A 19468-nucleotide genomic window follows, 5' to 3' on the forward strand; every position below is an offset into this window, starting at 1 on the left:
AAATGGTAAAACAAGGTAAGGTCCTAAGAATCTGGTGACCAGGATAAAAGTGAACTTTAAGAATATCCTTTTTCAAAAGGATGCAGGAGAGGGGTAGTACAAAAGTTAGATTACTAGTAGGTAAGGAGAGTATACGCAGCAGAGAGGAAATCTGGGTCATTTGTTATTTGGCAGCAAAAGGAAGAAGAAAAATAGGGAAGGCAGCTAGATGGGTGTGCAGGGTCAAATGAATAATACAGGAAGCAAAAAAGAGCACTATGCACAAAACAGCCACGATACAACCCAAGTAGTAACTATGACAATGCCCCTTTGGTCATTTGTTACATGCAAACGAGAAACACTAAGTTTGGATTCACTCCAGAATCAAGTCCTAGCGGAGAATCTGCCGAAATGTGATGAGGGAAGAAGACTGCTAACCCTAGGCGTTCAAAACTGTGGGTACTAACAGAAAAGTCAACCATAAACTCCCTTTCTCTGGCTATTAAAATCCTTAGCCTTTGCAGGAAGGCGCAGAAAACAGTAGGCTCTTACATTTCCAAGGTTTCACATCAGCAATTTCTATTATTCCTGTGAGATTTATACAGGCCATGACAAATGGTATAACCTGTCATTCTGACATGGCACAAGTCTCAATGGCCTCTGCTTGGGAATATGCTATCCTTGTGTGACATCACATGGGGTGCCTCACACCCTCATCTTTAACGGGTCTGTGGTCTTCTCCTTTCAGCCAGGTACGCTGGAACTCGACAGAAGTGGTGCTTTATTACATTTTATGAAAGACAATATATGCTGTGATGCCAAGATACCCAGATTCTACCATAATTTATTTTAGTTGCCAACAAACTCTTAGTTATGTTCGTCTGTAAACTTACAGTCACTCTGCTATAAAAAAAGAAATGGGGGAGGAGGGCGAGGGTTCTGAAAGGGAAGAAGGGGGAACTGGCAATGTCAGTCAGCAAACCACCAAAGTCAGAGCTCCAAGAATTCTGTGCTATTTGTTCCTGTTCTTGCTGCCTCCTCTTCTCTTCTCATGCCCAGAATGTTGGCTGCGGTGGGAGAGAGAGTATCCATAGCGCTGGCAGAGGAACATCCAAGGCTACAAGCTTCACCACCCCCACTTGTTACTTTGCTGAGTGAGCGATCCAGAATCGCCTTAATTCATCATCCCAATCACATCTATGAATGCATAGCAAGAGGCAGGGCTAAGCAACTGACTTGCCCTAATAAGCTGGCTATGTTTTCTAAACATCTACTACGTGCTTTTGCTGCTCTAGACATCATGAGGTCATGAAGAGAAAGAAACCTGAATTTCATTCAGTTTGCTTACAAAAAGCAATCTAGTGCAAGACACACACACAAGTATGGAGGGGGGAGACAAATGAAAAGTCTCAGAATGAGGGTGAGGTTGTTCAAATTAGATTTCCAAAGCCTACAAAAGCTGTCGTGTTCTGAAAAAGGGGGAGGATGCAAGCTGGGGGAGGTGCTGCAGATGAAGAAAGGAGCATGATGAAAAGAAACCGATAAAGAACAAGTAACTGTGAGAGACAGAAAACAGATTTGCTGGGTGGGAACACAAAGTCCACGTTAGGAGAATAAGCAGACACAAGACTGCAAGATGCAGGGGTGAGCTGGTAGGTATTTTTAAGACTGGTAGACAGGACTCCTCAGATTTGATAGCTCTCTCTGTTGTTGCTGGGCATTTTATGAGAGTGCTACGCTTTCCCTCCCTAAGTGTCAACTAAATTAAATTAGTAACTACTGACCTGTTTCCTTATTTAGATTGCCTACCACTTCCTGCTTACTTTCAAGTTCAAGAATTAGAAATTGTACCTCTGAAGGGCAGAGAAACTCATGAGTTCACTACTAAAGTGAACCCTAATTACCTTTTAAAAAAATTAACAGAACAGCCTTGAGAGACAGCACCTTAAGGAAAAGTTACTAGTATGCATGATCACTGTATCTGACGAGTCACTTAACAACTTCAAAAATATTAACTAGCGTACTCACAGTCCAACTGAAAGATCTATACAATCTTGTCTTAGAGGTTTCATATTGTTCAAAGGGGCTCATACATCGTCTTTTGGAATTTTTAAAGGGGCATGATAAAAGGAAGAGGTTACACTAGGACCCATCAACCTACTGAGGAGGGATGAAGACGGGAAGTGCCAATTAACCAGTCCAGTAGGTTTTGGGTGTCTACCTATCAAGGAAAAGATCTACATAAGAACAGGAGGCTAAAAGCACAAGTGTTACAGAAGTGCAAACATACAGAACAGTGTAGGAAAATTACAGACGGGGGTCATCTTGTCGCGACGATCAGGAAAAAGTAAGAAGCAGGATGTCAAATTCAAGCAAAACAAAACACAAGTGGTACATTATAAAGTTTTTAAATTATTATTTCAAATACATTTCTAATTCCATGGAAAACAATACAACATTACAGAGATGTTCTTGATGATTCAGAGATTATTTAAATAAATATTATGTCTGCGACAAAAATTATAAAGGAAACCAAAGGACTTTAAAAATGTAGTTGGGAAATATCTCAATACAGAAATGAACTCATCATGAGAAGGATTTGTTTTGAATACCACGGAAGAGAAAGTAAAACCTCAATAACAATGGGGAGAATGTTAAAAAAAAAAAAATCTAGTAGGAGTTAACCAAAAGTCTAAATTAAAAAATATTTTTGAGGGGCGCCTGTGTGGCTCAGTCTTGATTAAGCATCCCACTCTTGGTTTCAAATTCAGGTCATGATCTCAAGTTTGTTGGTTCAAGCCCGCATCGGGCTCCACGCTGACAGTACAGAGCTTGGGATTCTCTCTCTGCCCCTCCCCAACTCACACTCAAGTGCTCTCTCTCCCTCTCTCAAAAAAAAAAAAAAAAAAAAAAAAAAGCAAACTTTAAAACAAATTTAAAACAATGTGTTTAAAAAAAATTTTTTTTAAACGTTTATTTATTTTTGAGACAGAGAGAGACAGAGCATGAACGGGGGAGGGGCAGAGAGAGAGCGAGACACAGAATCTGAAGCAGGCTCCAGGCTCTGAGCCATCAGCCCAGAGCCCGACGCGGGGCTCGAACTCACAGATGGTGAGATCGTGACCTGAGCTGAAGTCGGAGGCTCAACCGACTGAGCCACCCAGGCGCCTCTAAAAAAATGTTTTTTGAAAGCAATATACTAACTTGTCAGCAAGAAATCTGACTTCCACTCTCTTTTTTTTTTTTTTTAATTTTTTTTTTCAACGTTTATTTATTTTTGGGACAGAGAGAGACAGAGCATGAACGGGGGAGGGACAGAGAGAGAGGGAGACACAGAATCGGAAACAGGCTCCAGGCTCTGAGCCATCAGCCCAGAGCCTGACGCGGGGCTCAAACTCACAGACCGTGAGATCGTGACCTGGCTAAAGTCGGACGCTTAACCGACTGCGCCACCCAGGCGCCCCTGACTTCCACTCTTAACACCTCCCTGAAACCCAATATTGAGTTTTGTGGCATGTGACAGACTACTCTTTCCAGGACACGCTTTCTTTCCTTGCCTCTCTGTTCATTTTCCTCCAACGTCCCAAGCAGCTACCTCAGGCTTCCTCTTTCTTTCACTCAACAAAGTCATCCTGTCTGATCTTCTTCATACCTACGGCATAAGCTGCCACCTCTATGCTAAGCAGATCCAAACCATGTTTCCATGAACTTTCTTCCAAGTTTCAATCCTCTGGAGCTAAGCAGGCCCTCAAAAAAGCCAAATGAATGAATGTTACCCAGATTTCCTAGAGGAGATCTTGACTAACTTTGCTTCAGCAAATAGAAGTGCTCAGCTTAACAATCTATTAGAATATTCTTAGTCTTTAAATAAAAGTTTTACATAAAAATAGTTTTTAAGTTTATCCCTTTAGTAAAATTAATATACTTAGCTGAAAATAATCAGTGTCATCTAAATAAACGTAGCAGAAGAAAGTATTTTTAAGTTTTATTTACACAATGTTGGAAGCCATGTGCCTGAATGATACAGGTAAAGAGGTCTTCTAGCTGTTAGATTCTAACAGAACTCCCAGCACTACGGGCAACCTGCACACAGGTATGGGCGTCTCAACAAGGTCTGGAAATGTCAAGTAATTTTAAAGTTCTTCTTTGGGAATTTAGAGTATTTTAGATATGCTAGAGGGCAAAGACAGAAGCATAGAAATAGGATAATAAGTATTACTCATATAATACTTAGGAAGTAGAACGTAGTGGTTAAAAAAGGGACGACTTAAATCCCAACTCTACCATTTACTAGCTGTGTGATCTTGGAGAAGTTACTTATCCCCTCTGAGTCTTCATTTTAAAAAGAGGGACAGTAGGGGCACCTGGGTGGTACAGTCAGTTAAACATCCGACTCCTGATCTCAATTCAGATCATCATTTTGTAGCTTGTGAGTTTGGGCCCCACCTGCTTGGGATTCTGTCTCTCCTTCTCTCTGCCCCTCCCCCACTGGTACACGTGCGCGCGCGTGCGCGCTCTCTCTTGAACAAACAAAAAACAAAATGTTTAAATAAATAAATAAAGATAACAGTAGCTGGCCCACATTAGGTACTACACAACAACATTTGTTATTACTGTTATTATTATTATTATTATTATTATTATTATAGTATCTATTAAAGTTAGTGATAAGCATACACACTTTTGGGGAAAAAAAAAGATAAATTCATGCTCACTCATTCAACATTCAGCCAACACGTAACTACCAAAAATGTGTCTGGGATATGGTCATGAACCTGATAGGCACAGTTACTGTGCTAGACCATTGGAGCTTAACAGAAAGGGCAGGAACCAACTATCTTTCCCTCATCTCTACAACTCCGTGCTCTGGGTGCATATGTTGGTGATGACAGGTGTTATATAGTGATTGTTGAGTTAATGATAATGTAATTATAGGACATTAAATAGGAAATAAGTATTTTGAATATATGGACAGAATTCAACAGATCTATCCCCCCCTCCCCCCGCCGCAAAATGGTATAGCAATGCTACAGGGTAAGTGACTTTCAAGGAATTTGTCCACAAATCTTCAAGAACTCACTAATTCTAGAGTATCCTAAAAGCATACATTTGAATACCCATACCTGGCAGGCTTACTGTAAGGATTAAACGAGATCTTGTGTTAAGTAAGAATCAGGAAGCTGCAGTGAGATACTGATAGCATTCCTCAGCCAAAATGCAATCACACTACATGCGGATGTCTCTGGGGACCGCTTACGAACTAAAATCTCTTACATTAAATATGCAAATGCTTCTGGGTTTAACATCCAAGGTTCAACTTTATGGAGGCTAGACTAATTTCAGGCAAATATAATACTTCCACATCCACCTTGCTTTCCTAACAGTCTCAAAAAAAATGTCACAAAAACTCTGAGAACTTAAGCGAGAACACCTATGACAAAATCTGTGACAAAATCGCTATGACAAAAGTGCAATTTACCATTTATTGCAAAAGAACGTTTCAGATATAATGAAGTTTGCAATCCTCATGTTTAGTGAACGGCCTCAGTCAGAAATCACCATCAGGTCCGCACAAGCTTTAAAGCCACCAAGCTGCGACTCTCGAGCTTTGAAATGCCCACGAATCTTGCTACACAGACGGACTAACATGGCATCTCACCCAGCACATCCAAACTTCAGCACGATGTCTCCACAAATCTACACAATCCTCCTCACTTCTTTATTTCTGTTAATAGCTATAATCATTCTGCAAGCTACATAAGATCAAAACCTTAAAATCATCCTTTATTATAGTCTTTTGGTGGTATACTTCACTTCAGAAGAACAAATCCTCCAATTACAGAGTAAAATGGTGAAACAAGGGGCGTTACTGATAGGATCAAAGGATTGGGGGCAGTATTATTAATTTCGTGCAACAAAAATAACAAAAGGCATAAATTTAGGTTGGAAGAAATACGGAGAGATTTTTACTATTAAAGACAAGATCCTATAAATTGGGAGTTTTCTCATATAAGCAGAGTTTGACTGAACGAAACTTATGTGATCACCCTCTTAGAACCAGGCACTCTGCTAGATGTTTACACTTCATTTCGGTTTGGTATTATGAAAACTTCTGGCATTATCTGGTATTATCCCCAGTCTACAAACGAGGAAATGGGAGTCTTTAAGAGAAGTTCAGTTACTTGTTCAGGGCAAGAGAGCTAATAAGCATCAAGTGAATATTCCAATGTAGAACTGTCACATTCCAAAGTCCAGGCTATTCTGACTACACAGGACTCAATACTTGTTGACACAATATTATAAGGGTGTTATAATGAAAAACTTTTCTATGGAATATAATTAAGTGCTCTAGAAAAAATATGAACTCTTCTAAGTTAACTATTAAAAAATATAATATAAATAAACACTCTAGTTTAAACATACCTCTGATCCTTCTAGTCATAAATGAGATACAAATCAATAATCCTTAGTTTACAGACAATGATTTGTCAAGGATATAGATATTTCTATTTCCACATACAACATTAGACATAATCCATGGACAGGAAGCAAAGATCTCTCTTAGATCAGTAGCATTAGCAGCTATTTTTTATACAAAGGAGCATATTAATACTGTATAACTGTGAGGACTCGGTTCCAGATCTATGTATTTATGCAAACTCACACTGGATACAATAATTTAGAAACACAAAGATGCCAAATCAGTGCTTCGGAGTAACAGTAGATGCTTTTAGCTACAAAAAGATTAATGATCGCGACAGTGATTACTCCAATAGAAGACGACAACTGGAAGCAGTCCTTCCTACAGATTAAAACTACTATTCCACATACATACATACATACATAAAATTAAAAAAAAATAAAACTACTATTCCATCAAATCACTACTTACCAGGCATGATTATTTCAAACTCACGCTATCTTTGAGGCATTATGTTTCTGCAATTTTGCAAAAAACTACGATATCTTAGTTAAGTGTGTATAAATTCAGCATACAACCTAAAGTCAACAGATAGAAACTGGTCTCAATTCGCTCTAAATCACAACTTTTCCGCCGCTTCTAAATCTATTAAATAAAGTACATATAAAAAATCGAATACCAGATAAGGCGTGCAGAGCCAGCACGCAGAAGCAGTGAGCAAATGTAAGCCCGAATTATCATCCTGGTGCTTCATGTAAATATACTTGGCTGTAATGAATCTTCATATGGCAATCTCTTCTACACATAAAAATTATCAATGTATCACTTTTCATATCACGTCCAAAACAGAAGGTCCTTAACAAACGCCACATTATATAAGCGATGTTGAGGTTTTGTAATTAGAACTATATTATACACACAGTAGACGGTCCTTTATTCTCCACAGCACTCACCTTTCACATTCTCCAAGATGACTATTTCATACGTATTACCCTACCCTGCAAAACCATCTTCAAAAAAGTTTACAGTTTGAGGTATAATTTATATACCATAAAGTTAGCCCAGGTGAGCATACGATTCATTGAATCTTAAGAAAATGTACAGAGCTGTACAGCATCACCACAACCCAAAGTTAGACCTTTACTATCGCCCCAAATGTTTTCCTCTAGTGTCTCCACTCCTACCCTGGCCTCAGGTAACCACTGTTCTTTCTGTATAGATATGTCTTTTCTAGACATTTCATATAAATGCAAACACATAATATGTACCCTTTTGTATCTGGCTTCTGTCACAATGTTTTTGACATTCACCTTTGTTGTAGTATTTACCAGCAATTTTTTCCTATCAGAATTGTACTCCATCCTATGAATATACCATATTTTGTTTATCCATTCATCATTTGATGCACAGCTGGATTGTTTTCCAATTTCTGACTGTTGTGAATAATGCTCTTAAGAGACATTTGCAATTCTTTATCTGCACACATTTTCATTTCTTTGGGGTGGGTCTTGTTAGTGGAATTACTGATTCATTTGATAAGCTTGTTTAACTTTTTAAGGAAGAGCCAAACTGTTTTCCAAAATGGCTGTACCACTTACATTTCGAAGAACAGTGTAGAAGGGTTCCAGTTTCTCCACAATACCATGTAATGTCAGTCTTTTTAATTACAGCCCTTCGAGTGGGTGTGTGACAACATATCATTGTGGTTTAATCAGCATTTCCTTAATGACTAACAACACTGAACATCTTTTCATATGCTTCTTGGCCATTTATATTTTCTCCTTTGGTGAAATATCTATTAAAGTCTTTTGCTCATTTTTAATTGGGTTCTTTTCTTTATAACTGACTTGTAAAATTTCTTTGTATGTTCTAGATTAAAGACCTATACTATGTTTGTAAGACGTAACTATTTTCTGCCAGTCTGCGTCTTTTTACTTTCTTAAATATCCTCTGGAGTGATAAAGTTTTTAAACATTTTAATGAAGTCCAATTTGTATTTTCTTTTACAATTCATGCTTTTGGTGTCATCTAAGAACTATTCCTGACACAAGATCATAAAGATTTTCTCCAGCGTCTCCTAGAATTTTTACAGTTTGGAGATTTTACAATTACGTCTATGATTATTTTGAGATAATTTTTGTGTATGGTGTGAAGTATACACAACCATACATCCAAGTCCATTTTTTAAACATATGGGTATCGAAGCACCATTGGTTGAAAAGACTATCCTTCCCTCATCAAACTGTCCTGATACTTTTTTAATAATCAGGTGATCATAAATGCTAAGGGTTCATTTCCGGACTCTCATTTCTGTTCTATTAATTATCATGCTTAGTCTTATGCCAATCACTGTCTTGACTAATGTAAATTAAAGTAAGTTTTAAAATTAGGTAGGACAAATCTTCTATTTCCTTTGTTTTGGCTATTCTAGGTCCTTTACATTTCCCTATAAATTTTAGGATCTGCTTGACAATTTCTACAAAAATGCCTACTAGGATTTTGATAGGGATCTGGTTGAATCTATAGGTCAGTTTGGGAACCACTGTCCTCTTAACAACATCCAATCTTCCAATCTATGAACAGACTGTCTCTCCATTTATTTAAATCTTCAGCCACCTGGGTGGTTCAGTCAAGGTAAGCCTCTCTAACTCTTGATTTCGACTCAGGTCATGATCTCACAGTTGTGAGATCGAGCCCTGTGATTGGCTCCATGCTGAACATGGAGCCTGCTTAGGATTCTCTCTCTCTACCCCTATCCCGTTCATGCATGTGTGTGTGCTCTCTCTCAAAATAAATACAACTTTAAAACATTTATTTAAATCTTTAATCTTTTTTTTTTTTTTTAGAGAAAAAGAGTGCACGAGTCTGGGAGAGGGGCAGAGGGAAAGAAAGAATCTTAAGCAGATCCAGGGATCATGACCTGGGGCAAAGAGTTGGACGCTCAACTGGCTGAGCCACCCAGGTGCCCCTAAATCTTTAATAACTCTTAGTAATATTTTGTAGTATAAAAATCTTGGGTGTTTTTTTTAAAATATCATTTACTTAGGGGCGCCTGGGTGGCGCAGTCGGTTAAGCGTCCGACTTCAGCCAGGTCACGATCTCGCGGTCTGTGAGTTCGAGCCCCGCGTCAGGCTCTGGGCTGGTGGCTCGGAGCCTGGAGCCTGTTTCCGATTCTGTGTCTCCCTCTCTCTCTGCCCCTCCCCCGTTCATGCTCTGTCTCTCTCTGTCCCAAAAATAAATAAAAAACATTGAAAAAAAAAATAAAAAAAAAAAAATAAATAAATAAAATATCATTTACTTATTTTGAGAGACAGAGAGAAAACATGCACAAGCACCGTAGGGAGGGATAGTGAGAGGGAGAGAATCCCAAGCAGGCTCCACACTGTTAGCACAGAGCTCGAGGCAGGGTTACAACTCACAGACTGTGAGATCATGACCTGAGCTGAAACCAAGAGTCAGCTGGTTAAATGAATGAACCAACCCGGTGCCCAGTGATTCTTTAACAAAAAAGAGAGAGAAAGAGAGAGAGAGATTGAGATTTTATTTTTACTTATTTTTATTATTTATTTGTTTATTTATTTATTTTGAGAGAGAACACGTGCAAACAAGGGAGAGGGGCAGAGGGAGAGAGAGAATCCCAAGCAGGCTCCATGCTCAATTCGGCACAGAGCCCAACATGGGGCTCAATCCCACAATCCTGGGATCATGACCTGAGCCACAATCAAGTTAGATGCTTAACTCACTAAGCCACCCAGATGCCCCAAGATTTTATTTTTAAGTAATCTCTACATCCAATGTGGGGCTCGAGCATACAACCCCAAGATCAAGAGTTGCATGCTTTACCAACTGAACTAGGCAGGCACCTCATCTTTTGTTAAATTTATTCCTAAGTATGTATTCTTTCTGATGCTACTGTAAGTAGATTTTGTTTCTTTCATATTCAGATTGTTCCCACTACTAAACTGTTATTTTTGCCTCAGTATGTAAAACACGTAGAAACTATTAGGCTGGAACATCAGAATTCTCCTGCACTGAATCTATGTACCTACTTGTCTCTATATCCATGTTCTTCCTTCTTCCCCCCTTTCAAAATTGAGGAAGGGATCCCTTTTCTTTTAAGTCCATTCTCTGTGCAGTTGTGCTCCTGAACAATCTTGCTTTTTCAATGCTTCCTTCATCTTCCTTTCTTCCCTTTTTATCCTAACAACTAAAATCATGCTGCAGTATGTTTTATGCTAAGGAAGGAAGGAAGGAAGGAAGGAAGGAAGGCAGGCAGGCAGGCAGGCAGGCAGGCTTCCTGTATATCCTCATACACCTCTAGCTTCTACCCCACGTCTGTTTCCTTTCACCTGCAAACAGCTTTCAAACACTATCTATACACTCTGTCTCTAATTCCTGGGCCATCGGATATCCCTCAAGTCACTCAAATCTGGTTTCCATCTCTACCAGTCCATGAAATTGGCTCATCAAAGTTACCGATGACCTCTAGGCTGCCAAATCCAATGGCCATATTTCTGCCCACATCTTCCCAACTTCTCAGCCAACCAAACTCAACACAGTTAACTATTCTTTTCCTCAAATACTTGCATTGCTTGGCATCCATGGCATGGTCCAATATACGTTCCCAATTTCCCTGCAACCACTCTCTGACTGTCCTTAGCTTCCTTCCTAGCGGCCTTCCAGTTTACCCAACTTAGAAATGTACTGCATTCCTCAGGGTTCTTTGCATTTCTAGTCAGTCTTTTTTCTTTCCTCCCTGTCATCTCTTCCTTCTCTTCCTCCCTGATTTCATCTACGTTCTTGGCTTTTAAGTGTCATTGATAATCTTCAAATGGACATCTGCAAGCCAAATATCTTCAATCCCCTCTGGTAGAGGCACCCCTGACAATCTCGCAGCATTCTAAGAGCCTAGGACAACAACAAAAAAAAAAACAAAAAAACCCTCCTGAATTCACGACTACCTTTCCACCACACACCAAACCACCCGCCCCCCCAAAACCCATTCCTCTCCCAACTGTAAGAATAGTGACTTCCCGCAACATCTCTGAGTTCTTCCTTCTCCCTTATGTTCCATATCCAATCCATTATCATGTCCTCCTATTTTTACCACCTCAAAGTATCTCCACTATGTCCACTCCTCTCCATCCACTGCCACCGCACTACTGTTAAGCCACGGTCATCTCCCATCATCTCCCATCTGAGCTACTGCATATCCACTGGCCAATCTGTTTCTGTTTGCTCTTCGCTCTACACAGCAGGAGAATCTTGAAAAAACAATATAGCTAGGGGCGCCTGGGTGGCTCAGTCGGTTGGGTGTCCAACTTCAGCACAGGTCATGATCTCACCACTCGTGAGTTTGAGCCCCCCATCGGGCTCTGTGCTGACAGCTCAGAGCCTGGAGCCTGCTTCTAATTCTGTGTCTCCCTCTCTCTCGGCCCCTCTCCCACTCCCACTCTGTCTCTTTCTCTCAAAGATAAATAAACGTTAACAAAAAAAAAAATTAAAAAAAAACCCCAACAATATAGATGATGCTACTCCCTTAACAGAAACTTCGCATATTTAAAATCCAAACCCCTTACCGCTGGGTACAAGGCCCTGCAGTGTGTGGTCCCTGCCATGTTCTCCCCCTGCCCAAGGGCTCCAGCTTCTCACTTCCTCAAACACATTAAGCTCTTCAAACTTCAGGCCCTTCCCATGCTTTCCCTCCATGTGAAACATCTCATTCTCGCTCCCTTATCTCCATCCATTTCTCCTCAGAGGAACCTTCCCTTACAACTAAGTAGGCCCCCAAGTTGGCAATGATTCTGTATTAACTATACACGGTTCTTTTCCTTTTTAACATTAGCATAATCCATGAAGGCAAGAAAAATTCCTGATTTTTTACCACTGTTATATATATATACCCTGAATATAAATAGTAGCCATTAAGAAGTATTCATGTTGGGGTGCCTGGGTGGCTCAGTCGGTTAGGCGGCCGACTTCGGCTCAGGTCATGATCTCACAGTCCGTGAGTTCGAGCCCCGCGTCGGGCTCTGTGCTGACAGCTCGGAGCCTGGAGCCTGTTTCGGATTCTGTGTCTCCCTCTCTCTGACCCTCCCCCATTCATGCTCTGTCTCTGTCTCAAAAATAAAAATAAACATTTAAAAAAAAAAAAAAGTATTCATGAAAACATACGAAACTGACTTAAGACAAACATTATGTTTGGCATTTCACAGGCCTGTCTGCCCGTCCTCAAAACTTTCTTAACATAGATGTCCATGGGATGAGCCTGACTAAATTGGAGGAAGGCTAGCAACCTCAAATTACATGCAAAATTTTGTGTGATTGTATTTTTTAGACAGATGTCATGTAGGTGCACCAGAATTTCAAAGGAGTCCACAACCCAAAAGAGGTAGGAGCTACATGATCTTATAAATTCTGGCTTCATCATTTAAGAAGGTAGATTCAAATTCAGCATAAAGTCAATTCTTGAAAGAAAACGAAGAAAAGATACAGTATTTTTTTTAAAGGCCGAAGTCCTATTTACCAAATTTCAATGAAACTTAGTGTATGGTATGAATTTAAAAAAAGATTTCTGAGCTGAACTTATTACATCCTGATTTTTATGTCACGCATATATATGCAACTGATCAGACGAGATTATTTTCTTTTAATGTTTATTTTTGACAGAGAGAGAAACAGAGTGCCAGTGGAGGAGGGGCAGAGAGAGAGAGAGGGAGACACAGAATCCGAAGCAGGCTTCAGACTCTGAGCTGTCAGCAGAGCCCGACGGGGGGCTCAAACTCCCAAGCTGTGAGATCATGACCTGAGCTGAAGTCAGATGCCCAACCGACTGAGTCACCCAAGTGCCCCCGTAGATTCTTTTATAGAGGTAAAGGAGGGAAAAGATGAATGAAGATGCATCTATATCACAGGAAAGGCTACAGACAATGAAACCTATATGAGGCAAAAGGTGATAAATGCCAAGTTTTATCACCCATTTCAAATTCTCACTGGCCAAATATCTAGGGACCTTACAAACCTTTCAGCAGTTCCCTCATGTACACAAAGTCCCTTCAGCATTCCAGGCTGAGATTCTCCTCATCAAATCTCCAAAACTTGTAAAAGAAATCAATTCTACTGTTAAAACAGTGGACAACTAATTTCAGGACTGTGCACTATGTTCTTAAGGGTGTGGCTGGACACAGTGGCCATTTCAACACTCTAACACGTTTCTTTGAAAAACCCAATCCAGGGGTGCTGAGTCGATTAAGCGTTGGGACTCTTGATTTCCGGCTCAGGTCATGATCTCACAGTTGGGAGGCAGAGCCTCAGGGACCAGGACAGGGACAGGGACAGGCTCCACTCTGAGGGTGGAGACTGCTTAAAATTCTCTCTTCTTCAGCCTTGTGAGTGCCACCAGCTCATGCTCTCTCAAAATAAATAAACAAACATTTAAAAAAAAGAAAAGAAAAACCCAATCCAACCTCTTCAGGCTGTGAGAAAGAAAATCCAGACATTAAGTGATCTGTTCAAGGTCACAAGGCTGGTTACAGACAGGACTGGAACTTGCCTCCCATGTTTAGAGCTCCTTATACCGGCCTGTATGCTCTTCTACAGCTCCATCAAAATGCTTAGCATGAATTCCCAAAATACTAAGACACTAACTCTGAGCTATTCATTTAAAAGGAAAAAGAAAAGGCTAAAACTAGCAATGATATAGGAAAAACAAATTTAAAAAGCAAATAGGATACTACAGAAAACCATTAAGTGTCACTTCTGTCACAAACAGTATGCTTTTCAGCTGTATATAGGAAAGGGTCTGATTAAGGCAAGACTGTTTTTGTAGTTTGTTGTTAACTGTTTCAATGATCCAAAAATTACAAATAAAAAAGGAATCACTGCTCCAGAACAACAAACCTGACATTTATTGTATTAAGTTTATAACTTTGAGTGAACAAATGAGGCTCTCTTTCCTTACTTTAATACTATCACTAATGAATAAATCTTATAATTGAACAAATTTCAAAGAGAAAAGCAAAATGGTTTATGTGTCACGGTTGTCATTTTCACCCATTAAATTAATGTGTTACTCAAATATTCTACCAAGATGTTGCTCAACACAAATGATCTAAGACATTTCTTCAGCTTCATTAATAGGGATACACTGGTTAGAACCTTCAATAAAAGAACCATTAATACTAGAACCTTTTCTCAAACTATTACGCACTGAAAATTTGTATGTAGTTTTAAAACATTTCCCAAAGTAGGGGCTCCAAGTAAAAGCTAAGAAAACATACTGATTAGTGTGGTAGCATACTTTCCCTCGTCTTTAAAAAATAAAATAAATTATTTCTAGATAAGGTGATTTTCAAGTCAATGATTTTTTTTTGCTCAGCAAAGAGCAAAACTCCTCATGATTATATCCTATGAACCAAATTTTTCTCCACCCAGTCCTGTTCCTCTCTGTTGTTGAGCATAATTCTATAAAGCTGTAGCTCATTCACTTTGTCTACTGACAGTCTCCAAAAACGAACCTTTCTTTAAAAAAAAAAAAAAAAAAAAGTTTATTTACTTATTTTGAGAGAGTGAGAGCTCCTGTGAACAGGGGAGGGGCAGAGAGAGAGGGTGAGAGACTCCAAAGCTGGCCCTGAGTTTTCAGCACAGAGCCCAACGAGGGGCTCAATCTCACAAACCATGAGATCATGACCTGAGCCAAAACCAAGGGTGGGACGCTCAACCAACCGAGTCACCCAGGCACCCCCCAAAACAAACCTTTCAACTCAGAACAGGACTGACTCTACCCTTCCAAAACCAGGGTAATGAACATACTTTAAGATGTCTGCCAGCTGTAGTAATATAAAATTGTGTCTCTGTGTGCATAGGATACCAACTACAAGAATCTTCCTATTTCTCTTAAGTGGCTGTGTCTCAAGACATCATCATACATGAAACTATTGACCATGCAGAGAAGGAAATCCACACATAACTCAAAATCAAACAATCTTAAACCTCCACTCTTTAGGAGAACTATGGGCAAACCAATCACATGAACAGTGAAAGTAAGAAAGAGCTGAAAGGTAACAAGGAATAACGGTAAAGGAGAGACGCTTTATTCACGAACAGATGATTTAACTTCTCTGTCTGTCAGATGCCTAGTTAATAAATAAAAAATAATACACTTTACAGGGTTGTTGTAAGCATCAACTGAGTTCTTACATGAAAATGATTTGCCCAGTAAAAGAAACATAATAGGCACTCAATAAATGCCAGCTCCTTCCCCCTTCAGTTCTCGGCCCTCTGTTCTTTGTTTTCTACACTCATTCTCCCAGATGACTCAGCCTTCTCATGACTTTTATTAACAAATGCTGAAAACTACTACATCAATCAAAGCCCTGAGGTGTACATGCATGCCCACAGTGTAAGAAGCTGCCTGCCCCCCTACCCCCAAAATACTTAGGTGAGAAAAGCAGAGAAGACACCCCAAATATCTGAATTTCACCGTAAGAACAAGCACTCAGTGGGGACAAACATCCATAAGTTTCCAAATATCTCCTGAAGATTTCCATTGCCATCTCAAAATGCCAGAAGTCAAATTGCCAGTATCTTTTACCTAAAACCAGACTCTTCCTGCCCCCTTTTTAGGTGGTGAGTAGAATCCAACAAAGAATAATCCTTGCTCTACCCTTCCCTCATCTAAATATCACTAGGTAGCCCAGGCCCATCAAATCTACCTTCATAATTTCTATGAAGTTCTAGCCTCCTTTGCTGTTCCACGGTTACCACCAGAGTCCAGGTGAGGATATCTCGATCTCAGCACCACTGACTGGCATTTGGGGTTAGATAAATCTTTGTTGGGGGGCTGGCCTATGCACTGTAGGATGTTTAGTGGCATCGCTGGCCTCTGTCTGCTAGATGCCGGGAGAATTGCTCCTTCCCTACAAGTCAGGACAACCCAAAATATCTCCGAACAGCGCCAAATGCCCCTGGGAGATAAAATCATCCTCCCCGGTGTCTCCCCCACTCCTGCATTTGAGCACCATGGCCTCGCTCCTCACCATTCTCAACAGAGAATTCCCAAATTCATCTCCAGCTTCTTCCCTCTAACTCCTGCTGCACTGATCTAAAGGCCTTGTAAAGCATGGCTTTTATGAGTCATTTCTCTTACACTACGACTCCCTGTTACCTTCACAATTAGTTCAAAGCTCTCCACCCAGCCTTGATAATTTGGCCTCAATTAAACATTATCCAACAAAGCACCTAACATGGTGTCTAGCCAGCAGCCCTTCAGTAACAGACCTGTTCATCCAGATGTTTCCTATTGCACAGCTGTTACCCTGGTTGGAATGCCCATCACCCAGGATCCATTCCAGACCACTGCAAAGCCTCCTCCTCACCCCCCACCCAAGGTCAAAAACCATTAATGAGTCTCCACTGCTTACTGAAATATGAAATCTTCTGCCTTCTTTAGGGTCTTTCTCAGTATGGTCTCTTTCTAACTCTATGTTCCATTATCCCCCAAATATACTGCAGCTTCAGCAAACCTTAAATCTGCTAGTTCTTGAAAAGGCTCCTCCCCTTTCCAACTTCGGTCATGTTTTTTTCTCTGTCTGAAAGTCTTATCCGTCCCACTGCACTCCCTCCATACTAATTTAATGTCCATCTCAAGTCAAGAAGGCTTTCCTGACCATAACCTCTTTTGCACCTCTCCTATGGTATTCACATGGGTGCTTCATGTTACACACGGGTATCCCTGTAATTTACAAGGTCCTTGAGAGCTTCTTACTCCTCTTGTGATGGCCTGCAACACCTAGTCCAGTTAAGTAACTCACTCAATATACAGGAGCTGACCCAAATGTATCTCACTTAGAAAGCAACAAAGGACTGTCTTCAGACAATCCCAAACTCTCTTAAAAGAACTAAATCCAATTCCCCTTTTAGCTCACATTTTACACTTTAGGCTGATTTTTAAGTAAACTGCCTTCAAGATATCCATAATACTATTTAGTATATATTACTGTAAGAGTTCTGCTTCAGCAAGTTCCTGCAGCTTCCGACTTGTAACTGAATCCTGAACATTTATGGTATTTATGCCCTCTCTTTATACAAAAAGGCAATAGAAATTTCTTTTTGAATATTAATAAACCTGAGAAAAACGCAAAAATAACTTGGATTAAACATATTTCAAGCAAAGGGTAATGCTGATTTGTCTATCTGAAATACTACTAAATAATACATTAAAAGTCCTAAAGTCTTCATGCACTATTAAAAATATAAGTCAGTTTAGGGGTGCCTGGGTGGTTCAGTCGGTTAAGCGTCCGACTTCAGCTCAGGTCATGATCTCACGGTTTCTGGGTTCGTACCCCACGAGCCTGCTTCAGATCCTGTGTCTGCCTCTCTCTCTCTCTCTCTGTCCCTCCCCTGCTCACACTCTGTCTCTCTCGAAAATAAATAAAAACATTTTAAAAGTTAAAATATATATATATATAATTAAATATATATATAATTAAATATATATATACACACACATATATGTGTGTGTGTGTGTGTGTGTATATATATATATATATATATATATATATATATATATATGTCAGTTTATTTCGGCTCCCCCCTCCCCAAAAACATAAACTAAAACAGAACTTGGGAAGTTTCTCCTTAATTTTAGTTCCTAAATGACTTGAAAGTATGTTTTGTTACTGCGACAAAAAAGGGAATATCATTAATGAGCACGTTCTGGCTAAAAGTCTAACCCCAAAGCCATCGGAGGAAGTAGAGAACCCCACACTGCCACCACCATTCTTTTTAGCAAGGGTTGGCAAACTACAGGCCCTGTTTGGTATGCTCCTGAGCTAAGAATGGCTTTCACCTTCTTAAAGAGTAGCAAAAACAAAAACAAAGAAGAATGTTCGACCGTAAGTAGCCGGCAAAGCCTAAAATATTTACGTTTTGTCCCTTTATGGCAGCATGGCTTTGAGACTCCCAGCTGTCGTTATCTAAGACACCCAACTTTTCCTCCCAAGGTTTTTTAAAAAGCATTATGACACACACAAAATTATGCAAAAGGACAGAACTCCTTCAACTTGGTCATAGTTCATGCACAGGTTAACTTCGAAAACAGAGACCTTTATGGACATTTTTATACTTCCAGAATTGTTGGAAGAAACCTGACTCTCATTCTTTAGATGAGCAACGCTTACACTTGAAGAGTGGAAGTGCCTGGCCCAAAGTCACACTGCCAGTTCACAATAAAATGGGGTCAAAGACCCAGGCCTCAAACCTCCTGATTCAGTGCCCTCTCGGTATACTACATTATACCCATGCATCCGGCTTTAGGTTTTGGAGAGGTGGGTAACCTGGCTTGGATCATCACAAAGATGAAAGCTTAAAAACTGCTCCTGATATGCTGTTTGGACAGACTCTTACCAGCAGCGATGAATCATTAAACAGAGTAACAATAATGTTCACCACATAAATTAGATAAGAACTTCTAGGAAACCTTCCATTTTAAAAACAGATGTGATAGAGAAAGCTTAAAATGTACCCTGCTTGCTCCTCTAGAGCTGCGGATCTGATTGAGGCAAACAGGCACGTCTGACTTCCAGCTGCTCAATACTTACTTATCTCCCAACCCCAATCCCTAAGTTCCACTAAATGTTACCGAATGTGCATCAAAAAACTGTCCAGTTTACATCAGCCACACGTTCTATAGTTAATTACAAGTTCTTTCCATATCTACTTGTAAACTACTAGCTATAAATTCAAATTTTTTATCTCCCCAAGAATTCAGCTTCCTTAAGAAAAAGGCTTCTTCGATTCCTACAAAACCCACTTTGCCTCGCCCGCTGGCTTATTCAAGAATTTAAAAAACATTTTACCTATACTGATAACTTTACTACTCTGCAGGATCCGGAGAGCTATGTTATATATCAGGATCTATGATTCAAAGAAAGGCATGGTAACAATCCGATATCCTTCATCTGAAGTTGCTCTTCCAGTTGTGAAAAATACAGATTTTGAGAGGCAGCCGAGAAATACTGGACTTAGGTTCTTGAGCGATAATACACAGACCTCCGCCCCCCACCCCCC

The 19468-nt window shown here is 39.9% G+C and overlaps 1 protein-coding gene and 1 long non-coding RNA gene across 8 annotated transcripts in view; both read right to left on the reverse strand.

Annotated features, from left to right (window-relative positions):
• REPS1 (RALBP1 associated Eps domain containing 1) overlaps positions 1 to 19468 on the reverse strand; it is an 89000-nt gene that overhangs the window by 68966 nt on the left and 566 nt on the right. The window lies entirely within an intron of this gene.
• Positions 9687 to 17858, reverse strand: LOC131514951 (uncharacterized). Its single transcript, XR_009263357.1, has 2 exons — positions 12575 to 17858; positions 9687 to 12349 (listed from the first exon to the last, which is right to left on the reverse strand). It is a non-coding gene; the product is annotated as an uncharacterized LOC131514951 (long non-coding RNA).

This window comes from Neofelis nebulosa, chromosome 6, assembly GCF_028018385.1.
Source record: "Neofelis nebulosa isolate mNeoNeb1 chromosome 6, mNeoNeb1.pri, whole genome shotgun sequence".
NCBI classification, from domain to species: Eukaryota; Metazoa; Chordata; class Mammalia; order Carnivora; family Felidae; genus Neofelis; species Neofelis nebulosa.